Genomic DNA, 21,612 nt, shown 5'->3' on the forward strand with positions numbered 1-21,612 from the left:
TTTCGAAGGGGCCAAGCATAATTCACCAACACTTTGGTGAAGATTTTTTCTCAAAATATTTCTCGGACCTCTGCTTTTTTATAACTCATCACTAACATGAAATGCAAGAAATAGAAATAGAATTCGCTCATTTTATTTCCCTACCAGCAAACGGCACTACACTTGCCAGCTATGTTGAGAGTTTCCTTTGCGGATCTCACACTAAGGTCATGTCGGAGATAGTATGACAATGTAGGACGAAAGTAAGGCGATTGGACTCATCCAGACCCTGCGGAGTGGACTTAAATTCCATACTCAGTCTGGCAGTTACGAGCATACATTTCTTTTGTGTGACTGGAATGAATGTGCCTAAACTTATATAAATTAACAAATTTAGCTTATGTGCTCACTAAATCCATCGACAAAGTGCATGAAGTTTTACAGATAATTTAACAAATGCCAATTTTGTTGGTCATTCCATATTGTATGATCGTTTAGAGAGACTGAAAGTGCACAGAATAAAATATCTAAGAGACGAAGATTTTTTTGACCTAATCTTAACAATTTAATAAATATTATTCTTCGCGTGCATCGTTTTTAAATAAAGCTATGTATTTCATCGGTCCCTACCCTGAGCAATAATAAGTCAGTCTCTACCATCATATCCCACTTCCCTCAAATCCATTTTAATATTATCCTCCTATCTACGTCTATTTCGAAAGTACACGTAACATGCAGTAATTTTAGTTTAAAATTGCAACCATCTCTAAGAATTGTGGAGTTTTCGATATTATATCTTGGACAGTAAGGAAATTTGCATTATAGGTCTATAACATACTGTTATGCATATGTCTACATCTACTATTAGCAATTAGACCGACACCTCATGGAGTAGAGCTTCCTAGATCTACTCCACTAAATAGGTCTACTTCCAAAAAACTTCGATTCAAGAAATTGAAAGTGCTGAGGCTTAAAGTCACTCATGCGTTTACTCAATCATTAATAGGCGATGGAAAATTTTGGTGAACATATGAAATCAGCAGGAAAAAAAATCCATATAAATCATATAACAGACAGAAAATTCAATCAGCATAAATTGTATTGATGTAATACAAACATTTAAATTAAATGTCAAAACTTACAGTTAATTAAAAAAACCCTGGGAGGATTTCAAATAAGTGTAAGAAATATACTTGAAAAAAACGTACTTTTATATTTTAACAGATAAAAATTAATCAGCATACATTTTATAGGTCTAAATATATGATAGGCTAGTTCAGGATGAATAGTGAATATTTTAAGGGATGGTGGTAAGAATTATTACGAGTAAAAGTTCATATAAGCATTGTACAATTTTCAATGAGAATGGAGATACAGCTGTTTGAATGTTGCCCATAACAAACCTCACAAAAGGTATGAAGGAACGACAAGTGACTAAATACTACTGAATACGTACAAATGGATAATATGTGTTCATAATGGATGTAGAGAAAGTGATGTTTTTAGTTTCCCTGGCTACAAGAAAGGACATGTTCTTCCAGCATGTCGGATCCCCATACATTTTAGTCATCAGATGATATCTAAATCTCACATTACCCGTACGATAGAACGGCTGAGGTGGCCACCAAGGCCTCCAGACCTTACTCCTGTCGATTTTTGTGGAAGTGGATGAAAGCGAAGTGTACAAAAACCAAACAAACACAAGGAACGAATTTGTCGCTCCCATTTTGGAAAGTACTGCTCTCATAAAAGAACGATATGACCACAGAAGAGCAACACATGCTGTTGTCAACGGATCAGAAAAGTACATTGAACTGTTGAATTCTATTGATAACGTGTAAACAAGCAATAAACGTGTTTTCCTTCTTATCACTTGTTATATGTAACATTCAAATAGCTGTATTTCCATATCCATTGCAATTTGGACACATGTTTATATGAACTTTTTACTCAGAATAGTCCAATTATTCCCTAAAATATTTACTGTTCCTCTTGGATTACCCTGCATAAATATTCTAGTTATATTTTTAAGTCACAATTACTCTAAAATCTTATGTGATGGGGAAAAATTGTAAACAAATTTGAAATCAGCGCCAAAAAGTCTATAAAAACCAGCCATTCGTTATCCTTTAATTATGTTGATAAAAATGTATTCAGGTATTTTTGAAATTACACAGGCTTAACTGGAAATGTGAACTGCTGTTACTTTGAAGTCTTTATATGTAGTACTTAAAAGAATAAAATGATGGCAATATAATTGCAATTAAGATTTCTGTTCGGTTACATAGTTTTATTAATGAATTTCTTGCTTCGTTTTCTGTTTATGGATCAACATTTTTCCTCCTAACAGGATTCCATGGTATATATGCAATTATTTAGACAACATTTTACAAACAAAGAATTTCAACGAATGTAAACTAACAGTGCGAGTCTGAAAGAGGAATATTCAAAAATTATAATTCAACAGACGTGCATTCCATTTTATAATATTCACGATAGCTAATTCTTAAGATCATACTTGCTCTTAAGCATTCGGATACCTTATATTAAAGGCAGGTTATTCTTCGTTATTGCGGTGCAGGTATCCTATTAGCCAATACATGTTAGAAACAAGTTAGTATAGTGACTATGAATGGTTTATGGTAGGATGTAGTAATAGTAAAAGTGTTTATAGCCCTAGTATTGTACTATTTAACGTTACATGTGTTACATTTCAAATTTTATTGATATTAATTTCTATGAATTTAAAAATCAAACCAATGGATATTTCTTTCTATTTTATTTCGTTCTAACATTTAACAGTGTACCAAACCACACAGATATTGTAACGAACTTATGAACAGTAAATCTCTTAAAATGAGTCTGTTGTAGCCTAAAGTAAAACCCAAAATTTGCTGAAGGAGCAGGACAAAATCACGAAAAGTTCTACCAATGTAAACAGTATTAACAATATGATTATATATCTCTCAAATGATATGGTATGATTTATTGTAACCATTGTTTGGTCCTGCTGACCCTTCACTATCTCTCGAATATGAAGACACTCTTTTTAGGATTGGTTGATTTTGTTTCTCTCCTGAACTAAACAAAAGTGGAATTTCAATTATTTTAATTAATGCCCCTAAGAATAACCGAAAAGAAACAACCTGTTATAATTATGTTAAGTCAGACATTCAATATACAGAAAACGTCAGCATTACTGGTATAAAATATAGAACTTATACTGTTAACTTGTCATCACTAATGATGTTCTATAATAAGATATAAACAAAGTATTCTGGCAACCAAATATCATTTTAAAAACGAATTATTTTAATCTAAATATATTTCATCTGTTCAACACTCCAGTCAAAATAATTAAATAGCCAATAAGCAACGAATCTCTATTTACTCTTGTGCAATTTAAAACTATTTCATTTCAGACATAATACTAGCCATACTTAAAAAAAAACTCACCATTCTTTGCTGCTGGCTGTAGATATGAAACCTGAAAAAAATACAATAACAATATTAAAAAGCTGAAATAGTAGAATGAACCAACTAATTCAGAATCGAATAGTTAACTGCATTCCAACCATTAGACCTACTAAGCCCTGTGCAATTTTGCTAAATATACGTTTTAGATGGACGAATGGTTCCATATAATCGGCGTTATCAGACAAAAATATCATGTGTTCAAATCCTGCCCTGTACTCTTTAAAAAGAGATGAAAAGTTACTTTGTGGTTCTTTCTGAAGGAAAGAAAAGTCATAAATTGAGTGTCCTAGATTTATTGCATTTAAATAAACACCATCTTTGGATTGGAATACTTCAGGGAAAATTTACTATTTTCAGCGGCAAATCTCCTGCATATGACGAGAACCAATTAAACAACGCAGCGGCGTTGTAATATCGCTGACTTGTGCGAGAAAACGACGTCTCGTGCAAGAGAGAGACGGCAATACCAGAGCGAGAGGGGGGAGATATCCAATTTCCGGTTCCGTTAAAATTTATCACGTCATAGCTCCTACAATAGTTAATGAATTTTTATGATTTATAGATCAATGTCTAAGGAAAGCATAGGAAAAGAATTCGAAATCAAAATCTTTTTTGAAAAGAAAGAGAGAGAAAAAATAGTAACTTCAAAGTGATCTGTTAAAAGTAGACATTTACATACACATTTACACGTTGAAAAGTTGGTAAGCTGAAAACATTTTTATTTTTCACTTTAGGTAGGAGATCAAAGCGAGAGAAATGTTGAGAAATAATGGAAATTACTTTTAAAAGTTGACGCTACTCAAAATCTTTACTGGTTTCCGAGTTACGGCGCGTTAAACGAGCATTTTCCCTTGTCGAAAGACTCAGGACTAAAGCCTTTGTCTGTTTTAAAAGAGAAACAACACTGGGACATTAAACAAATCCTAAACTCTAAATATCAATTTGTCATGCGTGGCTGTCACCGTAAAAAACAACCTTTAGTCTCTCTTTTATCACTCCTACTTGCTTCACTCAACGGCATGGTGTAACTGCAATTTGTACATTAAAATCAATGTTAAACAAAACAGGCCAATTTTATTGTCTTTATAAAAGAAACCACTTCGTTAATGAATGATCAGAGTATTTTAAGTATTTTTTATTGTTTATTTTCAAGATACGACTGATTTATTATTATAACAGCTCTTTATTTTGTCCGTCGTGTGGCAGCGCGTCTGTCTCCACCTCGGGACTAGGAGAGATTGCTGTGTACATCTTCTAATCACTAAATTGTGCATCAATATGCACACATCTCTCCTCAGTGCATATGAAGAGAAGGCATACGTCACTGTTGATAGTGATTCGTCCGTCGGATGGGGACGTTAGTCTGGCGACCCCCTTGGTGCAGTAGGCTACATGCCGGCACCGGGTTTCCCCTTCTCCCTTCCTCATCATCATCCTCCTCACCCATTCTCTACACTACATTTACACGGACACTTACACTCACCCTAATACAGGACACACAGATACACATCATGTACAGCGTGGCTCGCTGAAGTAGTGTATAAATTGAAAATGGGTCACAGTCCTACCATCTATCCGCAATATGCGGAACCCGAATCATGCAGGCATTAGACACACACACACACACAAAGACACACAGCTTTATTTCGTCATGAATGTTGCAAAATATGCAATACCGTGTATAGGATTATTGCTAATTAAGGTTGTGTATGAGTGTATGGCATTACATAGCGGAATAAAAAAATAACCACGAAATTTTTACGAAACTACTGTCACGTTTTAACGTGGGTACGATATTTTATCCATTTTCACCAAAAATGTGAAAAATGTTTACCAACAAAATCTGACTATGTTTATTAGTGAATATTATCAAATATCATAAATTTATGTACTTTGAATCAAATGTGAAAAATTGTTCAATGCTTCGAAACGAACATATCACCCATAATCGTCACTTACAGAAATATTCAGTACTGCAATAGTGTCACTTGAGCGAATAAGTTACATGCCTTGAGTAGTAGGTCGGTTCGTACATAAGAAATTTTATAATTGCAAGACAACTTTATTACCTCGAGCAAGTTTGGGATTTCTTGTACGCATCTCGGTATTCCACATATTTCCGGGTCATATTTACAGCGTTAGTTCTAAATTTAATAATAAACGCGTACTTGTATCTACCTCCAAACATTTCCGAGAGCAACACTCTTAAATTTTATTATCTTTAATAATATACCTATATAAGCGGAGTTTGAATAAATATAGCCTACCACATTCAGGATATCTTAGGTCTTGGATTCCGATTTTTGGTTGATTGGGACTCCTGAGTCTTACCAATTGCTATACCACAAACGACAAGCTGTAAAAGCTAAATAATTTCCATGAATTTAAAAGTTACCCCTCACATTCACGTTCTGTGTTTAATCTAAGATTATATTTTTATTATATTTATGAGAAATAACATTAAGTGATATCTGAAAACAATTATGAAGCAATGATCAGGATTCAAGCAGCATTCCATCTAAGCAGAAATATTCTGCGTGCTAAAAATAAAAAAATTGAGTGCAGTTAATAAATTTAATTTAATTGTAACAACATCGATTCTTTAAATATTAATACAACTAAGAGTAGGTCCGTCGAAGATCCTGTACTGGGGTGCAGCCATTCGTCCGTATGTGACATAATGGCAAAGGAAAAAAAAGAATAGAGGTGAAATAAATAACACTAGGCCTACGTAGACCTATAACAATACACAGAAGCGGCAATATTTATTTTACAAGGCACTAGTACGCTAATTCCCTTTTCTGCACTTCTTGTAGAGAAAAACAAAGAGTTTATTATGTAAAAGTTGAGCAGTTGTTATTGAAACCCATATATTATTACTGTAAACTGTTTTTTCTTTAATCGTGACGCAGAAAACACACAACATATTTATAAGATGAAACTATCGCTTTCATAAATGCAACTTTGTACAGATAAAATATGTTAGGTATCTTACTCTTTTCAACTGCCGAGCAAGACCATTAATGAGCATGAGGAGGTCTGTGTCCTCCAGAGAGCGTTCCTCCGTCCCATTGCCGGCCTGGCATGTCTATCTTGCGTCCTATAGTTGTAAACTGATGGTACGTGGCATTTTGTTATCTTTCTTCGCTCATATAGCTAATGAACATGGCCAAATCACTTCGTAAACCTACTTTCTACTCCCTCGATTATAATCTATTCCTATGAATTCTAAACGCTTATAAATCAAAGAATCTTAGGACACTCCATCATAAGTAATTCATTTCTACTATCTTCGGTTTACTACATGGGACACAATATATCTGAGTCTGGCCTACGTTACAGAGAGGGCGAAGTAAGGAGAAACAAAAATATAAACAAATGATTCTGTAATGCGGATTGTTATTCGTGTATGTTAAAACTGAATACATCAACTGCTCACCGCTCTCTATCCCAGTGAAATAATTGAGTGTGACAGTGATAGTGAGCGGATGTTCCTAATTTCAGCAGTGCCAATATGAATAATTTTCATAAAGGTAATGTCCCCACATCAGTCCCTTCCTCCCACAAGACAGCTTCCAGGAATCGAAATAGTATCGTAGAGCTCTTCAAGATTGAAGATATCCTGTGACCACTGTATCTTCTTTCTTAGCAATCTAAAGCTTACATTCATAGAGGACAGATCGCAACACAAGGCGTCTGGAGTTAATCAGTGAAGGATTCCTGTTAATAACATAGTTTTCATGCAGGGAACTTTTCAATTTTGTTATCGTGTTCATTGGTAGTAGTAATAAACTGACCAGACGGAAATATTAAGTCCTCATCAATATTAATTCATTCGTTCCTTTTGACAAATAATTCCAGATCCTGCCTCAACTCCATTTACTTTTACAATTATTTTTATATTGAACAACTGGTTCAGTTCTTAGTTTTTCTAAAATATTTCTAGTTCTTTGATTTCATATAAGTATCCCTCAAATTTTTGTCACGCACAAATTGTTTCATAGATGTATATTCAGCATCTTTCTTATTTCTTCATTTTCTAAACGTAATTATCATGGTTTGTAATAATAATATAAGGCCTAATGGAAGATTTTAAAGTAAGTGAAGTTACGTAAATCCTGATTTCTTGATATTCTCACATTAAAATAGATGGCAGTATTTCGAATTGAAGCTCTTCAACAGCCCGTGATGACATTGCCAAAGTCTCAAGAAAAGAGTACAGAGCCATGACTCTGCATGTTCAGGAGAGCCGAGATTGTCGGTAATATTACTTTTCACTTGAGGCGATTCTAGGAGAGAAAAGTGTTTGTAAATTGGATGAAGATAGAATAAATATATTCAGTTTTTGTTTCTGATGTTTCATAGATGTTAAAAGACTAATTCTCTTATTATCTCGACCATTTTCGACGAAATCATTAAGCCATTCTTCTTTTAATACCATTCCAATGTTGCTTAATGCTACAACGAATTATAAGTAAAGGGGACCTGAAAGATCCCGACTTGATGGTCTCGTATTAAACACTGTTACCGTTTTTATGTTGGTTCGATACCATCACGTATAATAGGATAAGAATAAGTGTTTAAGCTAGTGGAGGATGTAGTCTAGACTTTATTTTACTACACACAACGCCATCACAAAGCAAGACAATCTGTGGGTATTAAAATAATTAATTCGAAAATAAAATCAGATAAGCTATTAGCCTTATTCTTTATAACCGAATTCCCGAGGCGTTGAAAGTGCTGAAGTGTTTCATTATCTTTCTTACGTTATTTCTTGCTCATAATTTTAACAATATGAACACTGAATACGATTTACAAGTAACTGTAGTTACAAGTGAAGCGTATAGTCGATATATAAGTACAAGTTGTCAGTCTCGAGATTTAAACGTCGGTTTGTTAAATGAAAGCCCTACGAAAATCTATTTAAAAAAATCGCACCATATCCTTCATCCACATTAGTCAGATTCGTGGGCCAAGTAGTCAGCACGGTGCAAGAGAGTTTCATTAAGGGGCTCTTTCAATAACGAGCATTCTTACAACCCTCTTATTACAACATAGGTAAGAGTACTACGAAGAAATGTGAACTGACATTTTACGTTGCATTATAATAAATATAAATTATTTAAAATCAATGATGCAGAATTATTAAGAAACGGAAATTTAGAAATAATATTTTTTTTCAATTAAAGAAAGTATTCATCATCAATAAATGTGGATATTATTATCATTTAAGCAGTAGGGTAATTACCATTGGTTCTCATTCATTTCACCTATAATCATACACCACTGCATAAAACACTAATAAATTAATCATAAGTTGAGCTCAATACGTATAAAATATACACTAAAATATAGCTACTTGCAAATGTACACAAAAATAAAAATACATACATTAATATAAATAGGTTATTACGGGTAAAATTAATTTTATGTAGTAAGGTAGGATAGATATTATGTCAATAGGTCTAACTATGAACTTTGTCTCTGCCCACACTTACTTTTTTGTACACTATATAAATTACATTGCTAACTTTTGTATGAAGATCAGTGCCAGAGATCACTAAAAGTTTATAATATATCAGAAACTGGCGATTCTAACAGTGGAATTTTATTATAAAATAAATAAATATCTATACTTTTTTTCCGTTGCGCGACAGCCCATCAAGGGCTAACGCAACTAGCCGACTACTGTCCTAAAAATAGAAGATTATAAAAATATTGCGTTTTGCAACCATGTAAGAGTCAATTTATTCTAAACAGTATATTTTATTTATTTTCTTTATTTAACTAGCTAGCTAGTGAGTACAAATTAAATTTATGAAACAAAAATGTTTCTAGCCACTACCGTAAGAGCCAGGCTTGTTTACGGTGTGGTCTTAGACAATAATATAACATAACATTTAGAAGGACAGTTTACTAAATACAGTAACTTAATTCAAACCAATAAATACAACACAAAAGCAAAAATAAATAAGAAAGAAAAAAAGAGAGAAAAATACACATTTAATATAAATTGACAATCCCACAGAAGCCATTGATATCCAATAAAAACGTGAATATAGTCGACAGAAATAAAAGGTAAAAAAATACAACTATTTTCAGATTCCATAATGAGGGTAGTATCGTTTTGAACTTGGAAGAATGGCGTATTCTCTAAGGTCCTTTAGAGTTAGCCACGAAAAAAAAATGAGTGTCACGAATGTGACGCGCTTCCGTTTCATACGTTTTACATGTTTTGTAACAATTTAGTTACTTCATAACGTTGTGAATGACATTGCTGTTTATAATTCAATTTATTTTCTAAGACTGACATTTAAAAAAACACACAAATATTCCTAAAAGTAAAATATTTCGCTTAACTTTTTCAGTGTGCACTGACAGGGTCCTTAACTAGCCGTTAATCGCCCCGACTTTAAGAGCGTGGAACATAGATGTCGCTAGTGCCAAGAAGCGTAGACCACTTATTTCGTCAGGGACTATTCAGAGTGCACCAGAGGCGGTGGGTCTGCATTACACTCTTAATTATTAATGACGATGATCGAGGATTATTCGAATGGCACGGGAAACTGGAGTACCCGGAGAAAATCCCTGTGGTGCCTTTACCACGGGCTTGCCCAATTTTAATTAGGTCTATAAATTCAATGTGAAAAAGCCGGAATATTTGGCTCTAGATAATCTAATTCTGCATAAAAATAGGTCTAAATAAAAGAGCCATTTACTTCTAATTACTTCTAATATTGTTTGTCTAAAGAAAATTTGGACTTAAAATTGACTTGAATGCTAAAATATATTATAAAGAAAACTATTTTCTAAATAATCTGTCTTCGAGAGATTCATTGACGAGTAACAAATGTTTTATTACTGTCAACTGTAATCCCCTTAACAATACGCGGGACAAGAGACTGTTTCACCTTCTACCTGCTCAGTAGTATGGGCTTCAATATATTCTCAACTGGAAGTAGAGATAATTCTGACATAAATAAAATATTTTAGGAAAACTTTTTTCAAGGATAAAGTTTGCTGACGATATGGCGTTGTTAGCAGAAAAGGAATTGATACTAAAGCATATGCTACTGGAGCTAAATTACAGCTGTGAGCAGTATTGGATGAAGATAAATACAAATAAGACAAAGAGCATTGTCGTAGGAAAAAAAAACAGGAGATATACTTGCAAATTCTGAATGAGGCAGTATAACAGTGGTCGTCAGCACTCGCTGAATTGGGTAGAGTGCATGAAGGGTAAGGAACTCTGCTCCATCGTGCACAAGGGATAAAGAGGCAGCATACCCGCCAGCAGCGACGATTGCACGCTAAGGCTGTGTCTTGTCCGCGGGTAAGAGACGCTAGCCCGAGCGTGCAGTAAAGCAAGTAGACAGCTTCAAATACTTGGGGGTGTACTATAAACAGTAACATGAGCTGCTGCCAGGAAGTCAAAAGAAGAATAGCAATGGTCAAGGAAGCTTTTAATAAGAAAAGGAGCATCTTTTGCGGACCTCTGGAGAAAGAACTAAGGAAGAGACCAGTGAAGTGCTTTGTATGGAGTGTGACATTGTATGGAGCAGAAACATTGGACATTACGACGAAATGAAGAGAAGCGAATAGAAGCATTTGAAATGTGGATATGGGGAAGAATTTGAAAGTGTGAAGTGGACAGACAGAATAAGAAATGAAGCTGTGTTGGAAAGAGTGGATGAAGAAAGAATGATGCTGAAACTGATCAGGAAGAGGAAAAGGAAATGGTCGGAACACTGGCTGAGAAGAAACTTCCTACTGAAGGATGCACTGGAAGGAATGGTGAACGGGAGAAGAATTCGGTGTGGAAGATATCAGATGATAGACGACATTAAGATATATGGATCATATGAGGAAACAAAGATGAAGGTAGAAAATAGGAAATACTGGAGGAAGCTGAGTTTGCAGTGAAAGACCTGCCCTTGGACAGAACATCAAATGAATGAATGAATGAATGAATGAATGAATGAATGAATGACTAATCAGAGAGAAAACATCTTGTGACAATACTTGAATTTGAGCGTCATTGACAGTCTTTGATTTGAAATAAAAATCCATTAATTTTAAACTAAAAATGTTATATTCCATATACATCGTTGCCTAACAAAAATTGACTAGTAGATAATGAATATTAACAAAATCAGACCAATAGCTTAGAAGAAATCACCGCAGAAAAACAGGCCGGCAGAAATATGTCTAAACAAATTTTTTCGAGAAAATCTCTGAATAGAGTCTTTAGAATCATAATATTTTCTCTGTCATGATTCGTACAGTACGAACAAAAGATAAAAAAAAAACGCCAAGCTTAATTTAACGGACTCGACAGTAGGCGATCCATTCAGGACTACAGCAATACTATTCTCGGGACTGAACTTACAAGTAGCTCCGAATTGTTGGAGAAACTGTACCTCACTAATTGCAAAACCATGAATCATGAAAACCTGAAATATCTAAGAATGGAGATCTTTCTCCATGTCTCTTATTATTACAACTCGGATAATGAAAATAATACTTGGCTTTCGTGGTAACAGCAATTTCTAGAACTGCAAGTAACTCGTTTGACTGTGCAATAATTGAGTGGGAAGGGTTGGAACACAACTGCTTGCATTGCAGCGCGCGCGATTCTGTACGACAAGGGTCTCGACAACATTGGTACTAAGAGTAATTAACAGAAAAACAAAGCAAACAGATGACGAGGGAGCTGCTACTGTGTGTGCTGTTGCTGCGTTTCGCGTGACGACTGGCTGTGTCTGCTGTAATTGCAGTTTAATTAACCATTACTAACAAGCTGTTATATTAAAGTTAGAAGAACACTGCAAAACGTTTAAACTGATACCAACAAAAATATTAAGCATTATTGCTGTCACATATCAATGTCACATTTCTCTTATTTTTTCTGTTAACATTACTAGCAATATTTTAAAACGCTTGAACTAAACGCAAGTTGCAACGAGAGTAAGAGAAACAAGATCCGATTAATGACAGTTAATTGCAAATGTCTGGAATGGTTAAATAAATGACAGTCATTATCATCAAGCAAAATTCCAGTTCTGGATCTTGTGATCCATTCCAAAACTGTACCGTTATAACTGATACCTGCGTCTTCGTCCCGATTTTTACTCCTTTTTCTGGACTTGTAATAACACAGGTTTAAAAACTTCATCATACGTTTTCCAACGGCTGAGGCATTGATACAACAAACGCAGACACATGGTCTATATTCTTTGTGTGCTAAGCACAAATGACTTTCGTGTATCTTGGCTGCCTTGCAGAGTGCGACAGCAATCAACGATGTCGGTATAGCGGAGCTTTGATCACCTTATACTGAATGTTCCTAAGTACTCTTGCGTCACCCAGTCTCATCATAATATATAACATGCATTATTATCTACATTTTAAACAGTTTTACTGTTCTATTAACTTATTCCTAATGTATTTCTTTTGTACGAAACCTGCTACTGATCTAAAAATGTCACTTGTTGTAGTTTCAATTTTGTCTTGTCCTTTCATTGCAGAATTCGAATTTGAGAACAGACAAGTAATAATGAGTAAAACGTAACTTTAACACTATTTAAAATATCACTTGTAGTTCCAATTTTGTCTTGGCCTTTTGTAGAATCCGAATTTACTAATTCCGATAACATTCATCGCGAAAACCCAAAAAAATTTAAAATTACTTTATAGCAATAATTTTCATGATAATGTAATTATTTGTTCTACTAACAAGACTCTATTAAAATATTTATTAGATATTATTGTAATTGCAAATGTGTTATTGCTGCATATTAAGTGAATAGTTAATAATGCATAATTTGAAAGTAAAATAATTTGTCTATAGAAAAATATATTCCACATTTGTCGCTGACATCTTATTATCAGAAGAATAAGGCTTAGCATCGCGGGAAATAACGTGAAATTTGTGGTGGACAAAACAGTCATGCACATGTAAGAATACATCGGGTTTCCTCTATTTTATTCCACCACCGTCCTCTTACCGACTATACAGTATTACAATGACTTCTATGCTCTCACAGGGACATTAAATTTATAATCGTTAAAAATCACGAAACAAAGCAAACATGTACCATAGTCTTCTCATACATGAATATTTGTCCACGTGCTTGGTTAAATTTTTCGTTTCTCTTCTCCTTGTAATAGTGCAGTTCCCACAGTTCTCTATCTTGTAGTTCAATAAACTCTGCATGACGTAAGCTAATCGAACAAGTTAGTAGATGCCAGAATGTAAGAAATTCGTCGATATATTGTTCCATATCGTTCAACAACCCTACGAGTAGCTCGGTAGTTTCTCTCCCAGCACCGTAAGATACGCGACCGTATTATAGTGGAGCTGCCACGGTTCTAGCTATGTAGCTGTATTTCCTCTCCTAAAACGGTGACATTTACGATGTAGAAGATGAAGCATCCTAACCTCACTAACTCCACTGCAACATCTCACTTATCTCTCCGACTCCAGCGCGGAAGAAGACAGGACAAATACAATGCATGTGGATATTATATAGAGTAACCATCTTGATGCTATTTTGATAGCGATGCTGAGAGTACGTTAGTACTAAAAGATGTAATGCCGTGTTCAAGACAAGAATAAGAAAATGTAATTTTTTCCCCCAAGAAATCCTTTAAAGTAGTACTATAAAATGTTTTAGGCTATAAAATTTGCTGTATTATAGTTTTTCTCAATGCCACGCCTTTTAACTCTCTCTGTTTTTCTAACATCCTGCATTATTTTCAGTTTTATTCACCTCTACACATCACATAAATTCTTTTACCTTATGAACGTCGTATTCTCAAGTCTGCACATCTCATTATTTTTTGACGATATGTAAGAGAATCATTAACGCGAGCTTATCATTCCGCAAAGTCAAGTTCAGTTCTTGAAGTTTATTGAATGATACTGTGGTAGACACGCTCGGGGGAGGGATGAGAATATTTTTCAGAGTTCTCCCGTTTATCGCGACATTACACACTTCATTCTACCAAAATTGCACTTCATTTTCTTTCCTTCACTTCATTTCATATAAACAATTGTTCCAAGACGAAATGTACGAGCTTCGGTAATATCGAGTGAGGACGGCCTGTATCTACAGAGTTGTTATCTGTTTGGTTTACCGACGTACCAGCGCGCGGGTCCTCGGCGAAAACTGCGGTTGCGGCCGCCAGAATTAGTACCGTAACAGCGCAATTAAACTGTAAAGAAACACTTATCTTATACTAGATGCTGAAAATTGTCGCCCCACACAAGTGGAATATCGCGTTAATGTTCCCTTTCACTCTCACCAATTAATTTTTAAATTGAAATTCTTGTAATTTCTCTGTGTTATATTTCGGTTCCTAAAACCAAATGCAATAATTCAGTTGAAAACGTGAATGGCCTTCTTTCAGACCATGCAGAGATATAGCGATAAGACTTAAGATATAATAAACGTTTTAGTTTCTTACAAATTTTAGACACGCCAGTCTGCTGCGCTGATTTTTTAGGGATTTTTGTGTGCTCGAGAATAGTGAAAATTTCATCTAACCTGACCTCTATTAATACTTGTATGTTTCTAGGGCGTGTTTTTGTTCAATACCGACACCGTGTTTTCAAATTTATTCACCAGTTCATGTACTGCCTGCCTATAAACAATATTAAATTTTAGTGCACCTAAATGCGTACTCTAATTCATGGAATTTGGAATGAATAACAGTTACGTTTGAATCATGAGTACTGTACGTATTCATTATCTTATATATTGCCTGCCTCGTCATCGATGGAGTTTTCGGAAATTTCGCAATGAACTCCGTACAGAGTCTGCGAGCCTATTCATATAATATGTCCTGCACATAAACACTTTTTATTCTAGAGTCAAACAGCGAGTCATTCTATGCGGTATCTCAAATGAAGCTGTACTCACAGTAATGGCACAATTGCGTAACAGGCTTGGGTACGCCCTACGTTAAGGGGAATCGGAGAGCAAAGTGCGCTGTAGACGGTACACTAGCATCGGCCGCTCCACATGCCGTAGGGCGGTAAAGCAAACCAGAAACACAGTGTACGTGTAATGTTCACTGTATTGCCCCTAACCGGTACCTGCTGGCTAATCAAGTGTAGTCAGTATGCCTAGTGGTAAATCTACGACTGTTTGTGGAGCCCCTTACTAGTACCTGTAAAACGACAATTTTTCCGTCGGGTACCACCTAGGTGGGACTGAAATCTAATCGTAAAATCAATCACTTATTTCATCTCTTCCTTCTGAGGATTAGGATGCATAAAGCACTTTTGTGCGAGATCGTGCGTATTTGCTTATTTTCCGCACAGAACCAATACGCGGTAAGTGTGAAATACCACATTCAGTATTCCCAACGTAACACACATAACAATTTCCCTCTTCTTACCGCTTAAGCGCGACATTCATTTTACTGCTTTAGGCTTTTAACATATTATTTTTAGAGACGTTTAACATAATAATAATTATAAATTGGAAACTTACCACTGCAATTTCACCTAAATTGCAATGTTAATTATTGTTTTTAAATATTTGCAAAAATTAAGTAAAATCTACTACTCCACGAAACTTATTGCATTCCTGATACAAGTAACATTAAGGAAGCCGTGAAAAAATCAACAAGATTCCAGATGCCGATGTTATTACTGAAATATGTTATATAAATAATATTGTTAAAATATTAAAATGAAAAATAAATCATTACATACCCTTACCGTTTGTTTTAAGTTCGCATTTATAGACTGGGGGGGGGGGGGAAGACAGACGTATATCACGGCCTGCTGGAGTATAGTAAACACAGAAAACATTTTATAGCAACAATGTTGAAGAAAGATATTTTGGTTTTCCGAAGTTGCCGTCATTAAACGGAAACCAACATGGAGATTTCATTGAAACTAATTAGAAATTCGTCTTTCAGGTATGTAATAAACGATTTTCGCACAAAATAATGTACGATATACGAGCGGTATGTTTGTTTTCATGTTCTCGGAAATTAAAAACGCTCAACTACGTTTCGCTTTATCAATCTTTTCCTCGACCATGAAAACGTCAACATACCGCTATTGTAACGCATATTACTATTTTCACGAGCTATAAACGGATGGAATTCTTCAGCGCACTTTGTATGCTTATACGCAAAAACATGAGAATATCTTATTCATGAATAATTCCACAGCAGAGAATATCGACTATTTAATTACCTACTGAATGCTGAGTTTGCAATGAAAGACCTGCCCATGGGCAGAACACTTATGTGTGTATGGTAGGCCTATGTATGTCTGGTGGAAGCTGTTTTTATTTTCTGGTGAAGGAAGCATTGCCATCTGGAGAAAATGTCGTGTTAGACTTCAGATGAAAATAATAATACTGAAATGCATTAATGAAATGATCTTATGGTACGCGACCCGAAACGGTGAGTGATGGAATGATGGAGGGAATCGGGAAAATCCCGAGAAAAAATCTTGCGGAACCTTGGCTTTGTCCGCTACAAATACGACTCCGCCAGAATTTGAATTCGTCCGCAGTCATCACAGGCGAGAGCTTCACCAACAGAGCTTCTGGTTCACACGACTATGGAAAGGATATGTATTCTGCACCTAATCTATCCCTTGAACATATCTTTGTTATATATTATATGTCACACTTCTTCTATTACACTGGTCAACAACGATTTTGATAAATGTATAATTTCTACTGTTTTTTATGTAATAACACCTGCGGATTCCAAAAATGAAGTCAGAATTTTTCTAACACCAACAATTTTTTTTTATTTTAGAAAAAGTGATTCATTTTTATTGCTATGTAAAGTCCTTAACATGCTAATGGAAAGAAAATATTTCAAATATTTCATTTTCATTGCTTTAACAATTGACCTATAATTTTAATCACTGTTGCCTGTGAAGTCAGAATTCATAAAAATTAATTTTATTCCTCATAAGACTGCGAGATTTAGTATTAATTCTCAGTTAATTTGAAATTTACATTCATGAAACAAGTTTCATAACCCGTGTTTTCTTCGTCCTAATTTTAAGTGTGGTAAAAGTATCTTATAAAGTGAAACATACCTCAAAATACTGTGTAATAATTATTTTTGTTGCGTTTGTGGTTAATTAACTTTCAAAGCAAACAGGTGAATTTTACTACTCTAGTTAGAAGGGCTTACGAGTGTTCTTTTGGTTGCAAAATAAATGAGGACATGAACTGGGCCCCTGAAATCTGTTATGCTCCATGTAATTCTATTGGCCTAACTGGTTGGCTAAAAGGATCCCGTCATATTCCTTTTCCAGTTCCAATGACATGCCGGGAACCTAGGTTCATTCAACAGACTGGTACTTTCTAGGAAGCACAGTTTAGAAGATTACAGAGAACTTGTTAGAGAGCTGATTCAGAACCATAACGTGATGGGGTGTCATATCTCTCAAAATAACTTCTTGGATTCTCATCTATTTTTCATTTCCTCAAAATCTTCGGGTAGTGAGTGATGAAAATAGGGAGCGTTTTCATCAGGATTTTTCTGAAATGGAAAGGCGCTACTAGGAAAACTGGAGCCCAGATATTCTGTCAAACTACAGCTGAACACTTAAAAGAGATGTTTCTCAAGCGAAGTATAGTCTAAAATCTATTTCACATACATTTTAGGTAAATAAATATGGTTTTAGGTAAACTTTTACAAGGTATCAATACTAGAACAATCTGAAGTACATTTCATATAATTACTAAAACATCCTGGGTGATAGAAAAATTGTGAAAACAGATCCGAAATCAGAACGCAAAATTCTATAAGAATCGCCCATTCTTTATCTTTTAACAAAATATAGGCCTATGTTTAAATGTTAGGAGAAAATACACAAACGATTAGGGAAAACACGGAAATTTTACTTGAAGCAAGTAAAGCGATCAGTTTGGAAGTAAATCCCGAAAATACAAAGTATATGATCATGTCTCGTGACCAGAATATTGACGAAATGGAAATATAAAATTTTGAAATTTATCCTTCGAAGAGGTGGAAAAATTCAAATATCTTGGAGCAACAGTAACAAATATAAATGGCACTCGGGAGGAAATTAAACGCAGAATAAATATGGGAAATGTGTGTTATTATTCGGTTGAGAAGCTCTTATCATCCAGTCTGCTGTCCAAAAATTTATAAAACAGTTATATTACCGGTTGTTCTGTATGGTTGTGAAACTTGGACTCTCACTCTGAGAGAGGAACATAGGTTAAGGGTATTTGAGAATAAGGTGCTTAGGAAAATATTTGGGGCTAAGCGGGATGAAGTTACAGGAGAATGGAGAAAGTTACACAACACAGAACTGTACGCATTGTATTCTTCACCTGACATAATTAGGAATATTAAATCCAGACGTTTGAGATGGGCAGGGCATGTAGCACGTATGGGTGAATCCAGAAATGCATATAGAGTGTTAGTTGGGAGACCGGAGGGAAAAAGACCTTTAGGGAGGCCGAGACGTAGATGGGAGGATAATATTAAAATGGATTTGAAGGAGGTGGGGTATGATAATAGAGACTGGATTAATCTTGCACAGGATAGGGACCGCTGGCGGGCTTATGTGAGGGCGGCAATGAACCTTCGGGTTCCTTAAAAGCCATTTGTAAGTAAGTAAGGCCTATGTTTAATTTTGTTGAGCAGTGATTATCAGACATAAAAAACAACAAACAGACAAAATATAGGAAAAAAAAGCGGAGTAGTGCACAAGAATTTCTTTCAGGCGAAGACAAACTATCACGAAATCAAAAGAAATCTTCCGAAGAAGACTTGGCGTATGGTAGCCGGTAATTTTTTCTATAAGATTATAGGCCTTCGTATAAGCACGCTGCTCTGTGCATCGGACTATAGTAATGATTATAATGACATGTAAATAACTGATGGCGAAATGAGTCCTAGGTCCAACGACGAAAGATACACAGCAATTCTGCGGTTCAGTACAATAATTCTGAAATCCTAAAAAAAAAAAGAGAATGTTATTAATGTGGATCTAAACCTCTTATTTATCACTCCTGTTACTGTGACTGTCATGAAGGTCTAAGTAACCACTTCAGAGATAGAAGAGAGACAACATACCGCGTTCCCATTATAGGCCTATAGGCCTACATACAATGCTTACAATATTTTTCTTTAACTTAAATTTACTCAGAACAAGCTATGTGGGGGTTACAGAGTTCTTGCACTAAACCACAGAAAAAAAACACAGATAACTTGTCCCAACAGGACTTGAACCTGGGCCCGCTCGTTTAATAGTCAGGTATTCTAATCATTGCTCCACAACGGTGAACACTTTCCTTTCCTTTCTAAATTAGTCATACAGATTCGAACTGGGGGTAGATAGTATTATGGAAATGATACTAGTAAGGAAAATAAAATTCTTAGATCATATTATGGAGAAGGAGGATAGTGCCATTGAAAAGAAGTGTTTGCAGTTTCTTCGGGACACGAATTTGAAATCAAATTAGCTAGAATATTTAAAGAACTTTATGAGTAGATTAGGTCTAGGATGGTTATAGAATGAAATTGGAGTAATGAATTTAAATGTAATTTGTAAAACCGTAAAAGAGAGGTGTAATGAAAGCACAAGACAGGAATTATATCAAAATCTCAACGAATTAAGAAAATTAAGTAACTATAAGGATAATAAAACGTCATGGGAACAAGAAGAATATGTCAGAATAAATAGTAGGAAAGTGAGGATGGGCTTACCTTGGTGGAGGCTAGGAATATGGAAATTGAAAAACAAAAGGGGTACCATAGAGAAGGATATCTGCCCCCTTTGCGGCATGGGAGAAGACGCGTTCCATATATTATTAGAATGTCAAGAAACAGACATACAAGGAAAAAGTGGATAAATAGTAATTTTTTTAATGTGAATAGTTATGTAACATATAAGAAAATATGTAATATAACTAATATAAGGGAGTTAAATAAATTGGGCAAATTTTTTTATAATAGTGAAGATGAAATGGGAAGAGAAGGTTAAAAGTAATGGTGTATTAAATTGATCTTGTAGTGTGTATGTGTGTGTGGTTTTTATTGTTTTGTTTATTTTTTTTGGTTGTGAGACTTTGCATAGGTGATTAAAATTGTAAAGTAAGGCAGATCTGGGGTAATATAGAATTGTAACAGGTCTGTCTTACAGATGTATGATAGATGAATAAATATTATATCATATCATATCAAATTAGTCATGCTCTGTATTTTTATAACTCTTAAAGTTCCATCGCCTTCCGCCGAGTGTGAACTCGTGAACCTCAGCAAGCATATAACCACAAGACCACCGTGGACAGCTAGCTCATTACTGTTCAACATATGTGTGAAGGATATGGAGTGAGGTATATAAACTTGTGAATGTAACTGCATGAATCTTGAATTTTGTTTGATAATATTCGCTATATAGAATTTTATCTTTAATATATTTTATTGCCGTAATAGTTATGACATAATCAAAGCAGCTGCGTTTTGTGATAGCTTTATTTGCAGCAGAACTAAAACCGAAGACAACTTTCCTGTGAATATACCAAGTGCAAATGCACTTCTTACATGTAAGTAGCATTAACCGAGGAAGCTGTGTTAAGTACGTGTTGTTGTATACATTACCGTCGTTGTCTAATTGATTAGAATGTGGTGACATGCAACATATATTACACCTCTAACATTCAATTCAAAGAACTCAGAAATTTACATAACTAATTTAGATAGCAAAGTTACTCTCTTATTGATATTGCAATCCAATGCAACGAACTGCAGAGTTTAACAAGAATAGAAAACTGAAAACAAGTACTATTACCTTTGTAAACAGATTCTCTGGGTATTTTTACGTGTTAAAAGAATATTTATACTCAGAATTACAATTTAATTTCATTGACTGTACTGCAAAGAAATTCCATGAACAGTGCAACTCTGATATAGGATGTAACAAATAAAAAATCATATAAAAATATCATTATAATGCATACCAATTATTAACATAATATAGTAAGCAGATTAACGTAATTTACAAGCATTAACAGTTCATCAGTTAAGTAGAAGGCATGGATGCGGAAAAATTTTGTTAATTCTTTTCTGTCCTTCATTTAGCCCTTCAAATTGTTGAGATAATCAGGCAATGCTTTGAAGATTATATACAAA

General features: G+C 34.8%; 1 long non-coding RNA gene across 1 annotated transcript in view; it reads right to left on the minus strand.

The window, feature by feature from the left end:
• Positions 1–3,432: 3,432 nt before the first annotated feature.
• The window catches only part of LOC138705656 (uncharacterized), a 50,385-nt gene continuing 32,205 nt past the window's right edge, over positions 3,433–21,612 (minus strand). Inside the window, exon 3 of the long non-coding RNA XR_011333714.1 lies at positions 3,433–3,466. This is a non-coding gene — a long non-coding RNA (uncharacterized lncRNA). The remainder of the gene's footprint in view (positions 3,467–21,612) is intronic.

This window comes from Periplaneta americana, chromosome 9 (assembly GCF_040183065.1).
Source record: "Periplaneta americana isolate PAMFEO1 chromosome 9, P.americana_PAMFEO1_priV1, whole genome shotgun sequence".
NCBI classification, from domain to species: Eukaryota; Metazoa; Arthropoda; class Insecta; order Blattodea; family Blattidae; genus Periplaneta; species Periplaneta americana.